The sequence below is a fragment of the Protopterus annectens genome, chromosome 1.part2 (assembly GCF_019279795.1).
Source record: "Protopterus annectens isolate FY-2018-M chromosome 1.part2, PAN1.0, whole genome shotgun sequence".
In the NCBI taxonomy this organism is placed as follows: domain Eukaryota; kingdom Metazoa; phylum Chordata; order Ceratodontiformes; family Protopteridae; genus Protopterus; species Protopterus annectens.
In genome coordinates, this window is record NC_056727.1 from 863,043,910 (window position 1) to 863,056,912 (window position 13,003).

General features: G+C 45.4%; 1 protein-coding gene across 2 annotated transcripts in view; it reads right to left on the reverse strand.

The window, feature by feature from the left end:
* The window catches only part of SMIM12 (small integral membrane protein 12), a 177,786-nt gene that overhangs the window by 134,089 nt on the left and 30,694 nt on the right, over positions 1–13,003 (reverse strand). The gene's annotated exons all lie outside the window — the stretch shown is intronic.

The following is a 13,003-nucleotide window of genomic DNA, read 5'->3' on the forward strand; positions in this document are numbered from 1 at the left end:
AGGATAAGGATAGTGAATCCCAATTTTCCCCAGCATGTGAGCCATGTCCCAAGAGTGTAGGTGAGTAGTAGAGTAGAAGATGGGTGACATCATGAGGGAGTATGTCAGAAAGGCTGTATGCTTATTGGAGCACAGTGTCCTGTGTTTGCCCTGAGTTGCTCAGGATTGCAAGAGGTGTGTCTACAGTTGTCCTTTTTGAAAACCAGAAACCAAAGGTGTACGCAGTGAAAATATCTGAACTTTCTTGCAAACGGGAAAACAGCTTGTGCGCTCGTGTTTGCGCGGAGCTGCCCGGGCAGAAACAGAAAGGGAAAAGGAAGGAAAAAGTAGTAGCAGGAAGTCAACCAAGGAGAACTAGCAGAGCTGCCAGGTGAAATATATCAGAATCAGCCAATTACACAGGCAGCAGATTAGCCCAGCCCAGCCCTTTAAACTCTGCAAACAGCATTCTTCCCTGTTTTTTCCCCAAGAACTCTGCAACACTGCAGTATACAAACAGGGAAAGCTTAAACACTTTAAAGTCAGATAAAATGTTAGGGGCTGCTCTTGCTATCATAAACCAACATGAGCAAGGTGCTGAGGGTGGTGATGTTGTGAATGCTGCTGAGCAACCCACAGTGAGGAGACAGAGAAGAGTGTACAGACCCAGGGTAACCTACCAGGGGCTATATGAGCTGGAAATAGTGGAGCGCTATAGGGTGAACAGAGACCTGCTACAGCAAATTGTTGAGCGGTGCCGGCCACGCCTCACACACAGAACCAACAGAGGGGAACCCATCCCAGTGGATACAAAGATATGTGTTGGCCTCAGAATACTAGCTACAGGTACCTTCCGGAGACCAACTGGTGATATGATGGGGATTTCACAGGTATCAGCATCCAGGGTACTGCACCAGTTCCTGGATGCCATGTCAGCACATATCGGTGACCACGTATATTGCCCCAATTCCCGTGAGGCATTGGCCAGCAATACGTGTCTTTTCCATCAAATAGCAGAATACCCTGAGGTAGTGGGTGCAATAGACTGCACGCACATGCACATCAAAGCACCACCTGGTGAGCGGAGTAGGGTCTACATTAACCGCAAGGGCTTCCCCTCCATCAACTGCCAGGTCGTGTGCGATGCCCAGGGCATAATAATGAGTGTGTGTGCTGGCTGCCCAGGAAGCTATCACAATTCCCACATCTGGCATCAAACGCAGCTGTACCAGAGATTTGCCAATGGGGACATCCCTGACGGTCACCTAGTGGGGGATGCTGGTTACGCACTGGAGCCGTGGCTGATGACACCCAACAGAAATGCACACACACCCAAACAAGAACTCCATTATGAGGCACATGCACAAACAAGAAACATTATTGAGCGTGTGTTTGGGATGCTCAAGTCACGGTTCCGGTGTCTGGACACATCTGGTGGAGCCTTGCAGTATTCACCAACTACATGTACCCAAACTGTCATGGTATGTGCCATGCTACACAATATGATCCTGTGAAAACAGCTGCAGCAGGACAGCATGGGGCAGGGCCAAACAGCCCCCCACCATTGCCAAGGCCTGCACAGGCACAGCGTGACTCTGAGGAGGAACAACCTGAGCCTGCCCCAGTAGGCAGAAGGAGGCGTGCCCAGTATGCCCTGGTCTTGACAAAGAAGCAACACATAGGACAAACACGGACTCAGTAGAACCCTGGAAATGACTCCTCTGACTCGCACATACAGTAAAAAGGATGCCTAACTTGACACTACCTGTTTTCAAACATGTATAGGGAGTGTACTATGTGCATCTGACTTAGGCAGCCCTGCAGCACCACCTGAGGCATGAGTGCCCTATTTTAAGCAATATAAAGCACTGCTAAGCACATTTTACCAGTACTGAGCATATTTAAATACAATTGCGTGTAGCTGCTCATCCCGCTAACCAGCACAACGTTGGGCAATGTTGAGCAATGTTGGGCAATGTCGGGCAAAGTCGGAAACACACTCACACCTGCTTTACTGATCCTTAAGCAGTCTGGTCTGCCCAGCAGGAAAATAAAAAGCAGTGACAGGGCTCAAACTCAGGATACTGTGCACTATAGTCACAGTACTGAACCACTAAGCCATGACAGCATTTCACTGGCACAGACACAACTTAACTCACTCACACATACCAGTTGGGGGGGGGGGTCACATACCTAACAGTCACAGCCAGCAGGACAAATGTAGACAAACGCAAACACAACAAATGTTGTATCATGCCCTCTGAAGAGACATACGAGTAACCTCCCCCCAGGCCTATGCAGACAGATAACAGCAGGCCAGGCAGTGTGATGTGGGTTGGGTAGGCTATGAAGTCACAAAGTAATATGCGTGTAATTGGAAGCTAAGGTCTGTAGTGCAGTGGTATGCCTCAAGCCAGTACGATAGGCAACAGTACAGACTGAAATGGAGTAGCTGACATAGCAGTGCAGGCCTAGCAAATGTGTATAAGTATCAGGTGAATCCTTCATCTTATGTACACCCACTGTAACAACCAGGTGTGCCCCCCCGGGTAGAAATGTACAAATATTAGCTGTCCCCACTGTATGTAGAATGACTCATGGAAGCCCTGCAGGCACACTATGCTTTCTGTTGATGTCCAACACAAAGGTGAGCCCTGAAGTAAAAACCAACTTGATTTTCAGACACATATAGTAGATATGCTCATACTGGACATGCTCACACACTTAGGCCATGTCTGAGTACAGCAGGGGGCCACACATATCTGGCAGTTGCAATTCTTACTCCAGACACTTATCACTATTCACCAATCCTGCCTTGTGCACACACTGATATGAAAACAAATCCATATAATATACTGGACACCTGTCATAATCAAACTATGTACTCCAAGTACTTAAGTTGTTCAAAGAAAGTGAAAAACCAAAGAAGATTAATAATACTCCGATCAGTATCATCAAGAAACAATGAGCACTCCTAACATTATCCAAGCCATGGTCAAAGAGTCCATACAGAACCATGAAGTTGTCTTTTGCTATGTTATAAATATCAATGTAAACTCATATGTTCTGAGTTAGTGCAAACTGTAAATTAATACATGTACATGACTGACATTGCCAACATCTTGTCAGACAGGTTCATACACATTTACCCCCTTCTCACTGACAAAATGGCCCATTATCATACCCGGAGATTGTGAAAACCCAGAAATCACATATACAATGGTTAAACAGCTCTTTCCAAACCTAAAATAATGGCGTGTATGGGACAACATGGTTTCCCTGGCTGTGTCATATGTGAACTCCAAAACAAACAGACCCTGCACCTGAACAGTCTGTTGAGACTCGCAGTCTGTACAGGATATGAAATTGTTGAATGGGTTACAGCAACGTTTGGCACACTCCACGAGTGTTGGTGCACAACAGACCATGGGTACTATCGTCTTATATGCCTAATAAGCCTGATGTGCAAGGTCAATAAGTCCATCATTATGGAACTCAAACAGAGCTACTGAGAGCCTACAGACACCCAACCCTACCCATTTTGGTTAGTTTTTAAGGCAGTCACCCAGGACATGCATCAATGAAATGAGCTACACACGGCCTACATAGACCTTGAAAAGCCCTTTTCCAACATCCCACACACATGTTGTATCCACAAAATCAACAACCTGTGCATAAACACGTATGTCATCTGATGGATTGCCAACTGGGGCACAGATAGATCCCACAAGGTAAGAATTGTGGTCTCCTGTTTAAGCTGGTAACTGCTACTGTCTCCCATGGCTCAGTCCTGGGACCCCTCCTGTCTGGTGTATACTTTTCAGAAATACAGTCAAACATGAGGGCTATGTTTAGCAAGGTTTGTGGATGACGGTAAAAAGGTTGTCATAATCTAGGTTTGGGACAACAGAGACATCCTTAAAAAGGGTCTCAGTCAGACAGATGTGGTGTCAAACTTATGGGCTCGAGCTACAGTCATACAAATACCACACAGGTGCCAACACCCTAAATATGGAGGTAATTGATCTATGGACACATGTGGATAGTCATCACTATTTCCAGAAACACATTCACAAAGTGGTTAGAAAATTATGCTATATGTTCCCACACACAGCCAAGGTATTTACATGTAGGTCAAAGGAGGTTCCCTCTACTCAGTCATCAGACCCATCATACAGTACCACAACACACTTGCGATGAATCTGACTAGGCACCTTCAGCAGCTGGAAAGACCACTGGTGTACTTCAACAAGAGCATTACTGGTCTCAAACAGTTGCCCCATGCAACAAGACTGAAATTAACTCAATCTGTACTCTGTTGCATACTGTCTACTCAGGTGATCTCTGCCCAACAGACATGTCCATGTCCAATGCAGAACGGATGTACATGTGCTATCTGAAGTAACCCCAAGCTCACTGTACTACATATGCTCTAGGGACATCATCATCACAACAATAAACAGAACATGTTAGAGGGATACATTACAGACTTCCCTTTCTTTGGAACAGGCTCCCTCCCAATCTACATTAAGCCGAGTCCCTCACTAACACTCTTATCACCACCCATGGAGTTTAGTTTTCTAGGCCTAGTAAAGCTGATGAAGTGATCCATGGTATGACAGTTCAGTTTCACATACACTCATCAAGGCTCCTCTGGAAGAGTGTTAGTGAGGGACTCGGCTTAATGTAGATTATATTATATGTATATATGGATCCCTCGACAGGCCATATGATAGACTTTCATTTGGTCGACAAGCAGTTTTATGTGGGGGGCTGTGCCCCCCACACCCCCCCTAACTATATATATCAACTTCAGGGTTGCAAAACATTGGGGAGGGGGGCAAATCTGCCTGTCGACCAAATGGCTTGTCGACCATCTTAGGTAGACCCATATATATATATGACCATGACAGGGAGCCATCCAGGACTGTCCCACCCAGCACACATCCCAATGGCACAAAAGACATGAGGTGCACATCTCACCCAGTGTACAAAACAGCCACCAGTATCTGTAAGCATTACAGTGTATGTGGTCCATGTGCCTGCTGTACAACATGACGGTACAATGAAGTACATATCTACTATCTGTAGACATGTACCGGTCACATAGTCTACCACATACCTATGAACCTATCTTCAATAAGGCATATGTTAGCCTAGGCAAGTTGTGCAACTTTCACCACCCCATTGGGTAGTCTCCCAAGCCCTCGTTCTAATAGTTAGCACCCTAAGCCCCTTTCTAGTGGGGCTGCTGATGTGATGCCTGGCGTGAATTGTCCGTTTCCCATCCACTCATTAAGGCTCCTATTGAAGAGAGTCAGCGAGGGGCTCGGTCTGATGTACACTGGGACTCTGTTCCACAGTAAGACAAGTGTCTGGGATGGTACTCAATCCCACCAGCATGTTGTACTCATTGTTGTGATGAGGTTCATATCCCTGGAGTGTGTAGGGCGACTCAATTTTGTTATCTGTAGATGGAGCATGCTCAGCAGTTGTGTGTTGGACATGGCTCTGTATGCTGGGCAGAGTGTGCCTCTGAGTAGGCGGTACGCAATGAGGAACAGATTTAGTTTTATCAGTTGTGATGCATAACACAACTGTTTGAGGCCAGTAATCCTGTTGGTGAGGCACCTCTGTGGTCTCTACAGCTGCTGGATATGCGTAGTCAAGTACATCCAAAATGGTGCATTCTACTCCATGATGGGTCTGATGACTTAAGAGTAGAGGGCCACCACTATCTCTTCGGATCCTGATGCAAACCCTTTTTTGATTAGGTGGGCCACATAGGATTTCCCAATCACTTTGGCAACATGGTTGTCAAAGGAAAGATGACTATCTACTTGTGTCCCCAGATCCCTTATTACCTTGTCAGTTTTAAGGGGTAACACCTATGTGGTAGTTTGCGTGAACTTTGTTTTCACCAAAGGGGATCACTATGCATTCCTCTACATTGAGCTTGAGGTCATGATTCTGACAACACATCTGTCTCAGAGTTCCTTCTGGAGAATATTTGTGTCATCCGGGGAATCTATTATGGCAAACTATTTATTTATTTATTTTATTTTACATTTGTTAACCGGGAGAGTCCGACTGGATACATGTCCATTTTCAGCGGAGGCCCGGGGAGAAAAGCTCCAAGTACATAACAGACATATGAACATTGTTAATGCAAAAAAAAGGAAGATAGTGGAGTTCTAAATACAATATAAAGATACATCACACTTGACAGTTCCCAGCAAACGTAGTCAACCATAACCCTCCTGTGTTGACATTTACATTAGAGAAGTCTATACCAAACAGGAGGGACCCCAGGACTGAACCCTGGGGGCCACCAGTTGTTACCGGTGTAGAGTCTGACATGTAGCCAGCAACTCTTAGTTTGTGGAATCTATCTCTGAACCAGTTTGCAAGCCATCTTGTGATGTATGGATTCATGCCCAGGTTGGTGAGTTAATCTAGGATACCTGACTGGGGAATGGTGTCAAAGGCTGTAATGAGGTATAGGTAGGCTGTGTTGAGCTCATTTCAATCATCTGTAGCCTGGGTAACGGTCTCAAAGAAATCCACCCAGTTCAGGAGGAGCGATCTGCATATGATGAAGCCAAACTGGTGTGCTCAACTGTGTGAAGGTTCACAATATCTTTATTGTTGACTTCCATTATGATTGGCTCCATTGCCTTAAAAAGAGCAGACTCATCAGGCTCATAGAGCATGAATGCCAAGGGTTTTTTGTGGCCCCACCCCTGTGGAGTGTGAAGAACGTTGCTGTGAAACATTCTATGGGTACATATCCTGTACAGAGCATGTAGAGAGAGGTGTAGGTATCCTTGATGAATATGGATACATCCCCCACCCTATGTGCTATGATCCAGGTCCTGATGCTGGAAGGTATGGAATGAGTAGTATCTTGGTAGTGCTGGTGTGCTCTCTGGAGCCTTGAACTAGGTTTCTGTTACTGCACAGATATCAATATTCTCCATACTGAGATGTGCCTCGAGTGTGTGCATCTGGAGGCTGAGACTTCTGGCAATGAGTAGCATTTAGCTAACTTTGTGGTTGTGGGGTTTGGTTTGTCCTGAGTGACCGGTGCTCTACATCTGAAGTCAACGGCTCATTGGTCCCATCTGACCATAAGCTAATTACCCTACATATTCACATTCTGGACCCACCCCCTCATCAAGGAAACCATGTTAAAAAACATGTCTCCAAAGCTAACTTCATGCTTCTTAAGACAGAAGTGCTGAACTTCAGGACACCCATGCAGACAGACAATACTGTTAAGACTACGGAATCCTTCACAATTGCACTTTATAAGCACTTACATGAGTGTATGCATCGTGCTATCCCAAACAGAACCAAGATGCTATCCTCCAAGAAAAGGAAGCCAATCTGGTGGTCCCCTGCCATAAACAAACTGCACAACAGAAGGAATAAACTGTTGCAAAAGAGGGTAAAATCCCATGAGTAGAGGAGCTCCCTGGTCAGCCTCAGGAAGAAGCTGTGATCCCTGAAATTCCTCCAACGCTAGTTACGAAAAGAAAGTCGACACTGATTCTAAAGACAACCACAAAGCATTCTATAGCTATGTCAAGAATCTCAATGGCAACACTCAGATCTGCGCTGAGTTACAGCACAATGGCACTAAATATACAGACCCAACTGATATTGCCAACAGCCTGGCAGATAGGATCAGTGCTAACTTCTCCCTCATCTCACACATGAAAGAGCACATCTCTATACCGGAAGAATGCAAAGTTGCTGTCATCATGGCTGCACAGGTAAAAAACAAACACTCTCCAAAGCCAGGAACACAGCATCCACCATCCATGGGACCAGATTACATCCCAGGCTGCGTTCTACATGAACCACAGAACAAACTGGCACCACACCTACATACCATGTTCAATCATAGCCTCACCTCAGGCTTTGTGCCTGCTGAATGGTGCACAGCGACGGTTATCCCACTACACAAAGGGGGAGCCACCACGGTCCCTGGGAACTAGTGCCCCATTAGCCTGATGAGCCTGGTCTGCAAGGCCATGGAACTTATAAACAAAGACATTTGTAATCTCCAAACTCTGGACCACAACCATTTTGGGTTTGTAAAAGGCAGATCATGTCTCCTAAACCTGATAGACTTCTTTGAAGCAGTCACCAAAGCCGTAGACAAGGGTAAGGTGGTTCACACAGCCTATCTAGATCTTGCCACGGCTTTTGACACCACCCCCCACTCTGGAATTATGGATAAACCCACTAAACTAGGTATAAATCCCCATGTCACAAGATGGGTTGCCAACTGGCTGACTGACACAACCCACACTGTGAAAGTAGCAGACTCCAAGTCTGACTTTGGACCAGTGACAAGTGGAGTACCACAGGGTTCACCTGTTTGGTATCTATTACAGGTTAACATGGAAGATCTCTGGCTAATGAAGTTCCCAGATGACTGCAAACTAGGAGCCATAATCGAGACTACTAACGATGTGGATATCCTACAAAAGGGCCTCACTGAGACAGATGCCTGGTGTCAAAGCCATGGCCTCAAGCTCAATGCCAAAAAGTGCATTGTCATCCACTTTGGTAAAAACACTGTACCCAAGAACTACAACATAGGTGGTAGTATACTTAACACCGAAAGTGTGATAAGATACCTTGGGACATAGGTGGACAGTAGACTCTCCTTTGATAATCACATCGCCACAGTAGTCAGAAAATCCTTCTATGGGGCACACCTCATCACAAAAGGTGTCTCATGTAGAATAAGAGAGGTCATTGCTCCCCTCTACTCATCACTCATTAGATCCATTACAGAGTACAATGCCCCTTCTGCTATGTACCTCACAAGACATCTACAACAACTGGAAAGCCTGCAGAAATACCTCACAAAGAGGATTAGCGGCCTCAAATACATGCCATACACAGACAGTCTCAAAACACTACAGCTTTAATCTGTCGCATATCGCCTGATCAGAGGTGATCTCTGCCTAACATACAAAGCTATGTCAAACACAGAGCTGTTTGACATGCTCTAAAGAAATCCCAATCCCTCCGAGCGTCGGCCCCAAAACCCAGACTGAAATACTAAAGGAGAGGGTATATCCATTTTCATAAAGGATACCCACACCTCCAGGTTAGTGGCACAGCACGAGGCCTTGGAGACCATGCAAGTGCAACTAAGATTGGGCAAAGCTGCTTATCAGATCGCAGCCTGCTATAGATCACATACCTTGTCTCAGGACCCTCACTCAGTATTCCTGAGAACACTGGGAAATATAAAGGTCCTACCAAACACCATGATATGAGGAGATTTCAACTACACAAACATTGACTGGGAGAATTACTCGAGTACAAAGTCCTTTGCCCAATGCTTCCTAGAGTTTATAAACTCAAACGGCCTGGAACAGCTGGTCTCCAAGCCCACTAGAGGAGACAACATACTGGACCTGATCATCAGCAACATGGGGGATCAATGTTCCACACCAGAGGTGGACCCCTCGCTGGTAATATCAGATCATGAAGTAATCACACTGGACATCCACATCCCGACCCTCCCAGTCAACAAAACCACTGTGAAAAACTTTTCAAAAGCAAATTTCACACTTCTCAAGACCGAAGTGGAAAGTTTCAAAGACCCCTTGCTACAGGATAATGCTATCCAATCTGCAGAATCCTTTACAAGTGCATTCTATGAGCATCTACAGGGATGCATGGATCGAGCCATCCCAATTAAAACAAAGACTCACTCCTCCTAAAAGAAGAAACCAATCTGGTGGTCCTTGCCCATAAATAAGCTATATAACAGGAGGAGGAAACTAACATGTGATAGAGCAAAATTCCAAAAAGGAAAGGTATCACTGATCATTATTAGCAAGAAACTACGATCGCTCATAAAATAATCCAAGTCCAGTTTCTAAAGAAAAATTGCCAAGGAATCTAAAGATAACAACAAAGCCTTCTTTAGCTATATCAAACATTTAGGTGGCAACTCTCAGATATGCTTTCAGCTACTGCAAAATGGCAAAAAAATACACTGAACCAACTGACATTGCCAACATCCTGGTGGACAAGTTCAGTGCAAACTTCACCACCCCTCACCCCCAAAAGGGCCCCTGTCCATCCCAGAAGAATGCATAGCCCCAGACTTCATGGACATGCAGGTAAAAACAGCCCTCTCCAAAGTTAAGAACACAGCATCAATGGGACTGGATGGTGTCCCAGGCTGCGTCTTACACAAGCTCCAAAAGGAACTAAACCCTCACCTACATTCACTATTCAGACTCAACCTTACCACAGGCTATGTACCCAAAGAATGGTGTACAGCAACAGTCATCCCGCTCCACAAAGGTGGTGCCACAACAGAACCAGGGAACCATCGCCCTATAAGCCTGACCAGCCTGGTCTGCAAAGCTATGGAGCGAATTATTATGGAACTCATAAACAGAGACATTGGGAACCTCCAGATACTGGACTCTACCCAATTTGGCTTTGTTACAGGCAGATCCTGTCTCCTAAACCTGGTTGACTTCTTTGAAACAGTAACCAAGGCCATAGATGAAGGGCAGGTAGTCCACACAGCTTACCTGGACCTCACTAAGGCCTTTGACACCATTCCCCACTCTGGCATCATAGACAAGCTTATCAGCTTGAACATTAACCCCCCCATGTCATGAGATGGGTGGCCAACTGGCTCACGGATAGAACACACATGGTCAGAGTTGCAGGTGCCATGTCAGACTCTAAATCAGTCACAAGTGGCATCCCACAGGTCTCGGTCCTGGGACCCCTCCTGTTCAGTATATATGTCTCTGAGGTACAGGCAAGCACGGGAGGACTATGGCTGACCAAGTTCCCAGATGACTGGGAACTGAGGGCCATAATCAACTCTCTGGCTGACACAGACATCCTCCAGAAAAGTCTTACAGAGATAGATACCTGGTGTCAAAACCATGGCCTCAAGCTGAATGTCAAAAAATGCATAGTCATCCCTTTTGGAAAAAACAAAGTGCCCACAAATTACCACATAGGTGGTAATCCACTAGGTATGGAAAATGTAATTAGGGACCTGGGGACCCAGGTAGATAGTAACCTCTCCTTTGATAATCACATTGGCAAAGTGGTTAGCTATTCCTTCTATGTAGCCCACCTAATCACGAAAGGGTTCACCTCTAGATCAAGAGAGGTCATTGTGCCCCTCTACTCATTAGGCCCATAATAGAGTACAATGCCCCATTTTTTATGTACCTTAATTGGCACATGCAACAGCTGGTTAGAGCACAGAAGTACTTCACCAAGAGGATCATGGGCCTGAAAGAGATGCCCTATGCAGCTTGACTAAAGAAACATCAGCTCTACTCGGTTGCTTACTGCCTGCTCAGATGTGATCTATGCCTGACGTATAAGGCCATGTCCAACCCGGAATTAATGGACATGCTCCACCTCAAGAAAAACAAATCTCTTAGAATTAAACCTCAGCAAATCAATAAACAGGACATGCTGGAGGGATAGATTCCTGTCCCAGAGACTTCCCCTCACTCTGGAATAGAATCCCAGTTGATGTTAGGCAGAGCCCCTTGCAGACTCTCTTCAAGAGGAATCTTGATGAGTGGATGGGAAATTTTAAATTTACCTCTGGGATCACTTTAGTGGCCCAGCTAGACAGAGGCCCAGGAAACTAATTTAAAAGGGAGGCGAAAGCCAACACATTCTGGCTAGGCTTATAAAAGCCATTGGGCAGATAGCCTAGTACCTACCTATGAACTTACACGCTCTAGGGAACTAAACCTTGTCACCACAACAAACAGAACATGCCAGAGGGATAGATTCCTGTCCCACAGACTTCACATACTCCAGAGTAAACTACCTATCTATATCAAACAAAGCTCCTCATTGGCACTCTTCAAGGAAAATCTTGATTATTGGATGGGAAATAGGAAATTCACCCTGGGGATCACTTCTGTGTCTTTGCATGACAGTGGCACAGGAAAACAAATTTCTTGGGTGGCAAAGGCCAGGGTACCTTTTTGGCTGGCCTTGTATAGGCCCCAGGGCTGATAGGTAGGTAGGTAGAGGTAGGTAGGTACTAGTCTATGAACCTTGCCTAAAAAAGGTAATATGGGGAGAGCACGAGCCTTGGCCAGTATTCAGAAGCATAGGGGCGAGAGGTGCAAACCATCTGTAATGAAGCAACAAGGCTGGTCTATCATGTCATCACAGGCAGACAGAGACTGGATCCCCTTTGAATGACACCAGAAGCTCAGCCAATTGTTGAAGTTTATCATCTTTCTGTTATATTGCAGTATCATGTAGGTGAAGGTAAGATGCTACTCAAGGTTTGACCCTGTGTGTGCCAGCATGTGATGCATCAACCCATATATGATATGGTCATGGCCTATGCATACAATACACTCACAATACACCTAGTATGATAAAGCCTGCTGAGGTTAGCAAATCTGAAAAAAACCTTTGTGCAAACTATCAGCAAGTAATGTCTGTATTGCACTCCGTAAAGACGTACTTAGTTTGGATTAAGAACACTGTACTTGCCAATTGTGTGTGTTGCCCTGGGGAGAAGCAACCTTTCTGGAGACTACTCAAACACCTTAAAAGTGGTATACTCATCTTTGTCAAGTCCGATGATGTCACCATCCTACAAATATACCTGTGGAAAGGTGAAATCCCAGTAATGTGTACAGCGCGTCGTGTAAATGTGTACTGCTGTAGTATCACAATGTAGTTAGGAAAGAGTTTAAATCTCGCATTTGCTAAGTGTGTGTGTGTGTGTGTGTGTGTGTGTGTGTGTGTGTGTGTGTATGCGCTCCAGGTGTGTGACACCGTTGGCCAATGTGGTGTGGGTTTTGACTTTTAGTGTACAACATCTCGCAATGACAACTGTATGTGCATTACACATGTAAGGTTCCTGTGGGGTAAATCCATATACTTACAATGTGACCTCAAGTATTTCATAGGTGGGTACTCTGCTTTCTCCATGAATGCATGTGTTATCTTTACCAGAGCATGCTGGCGC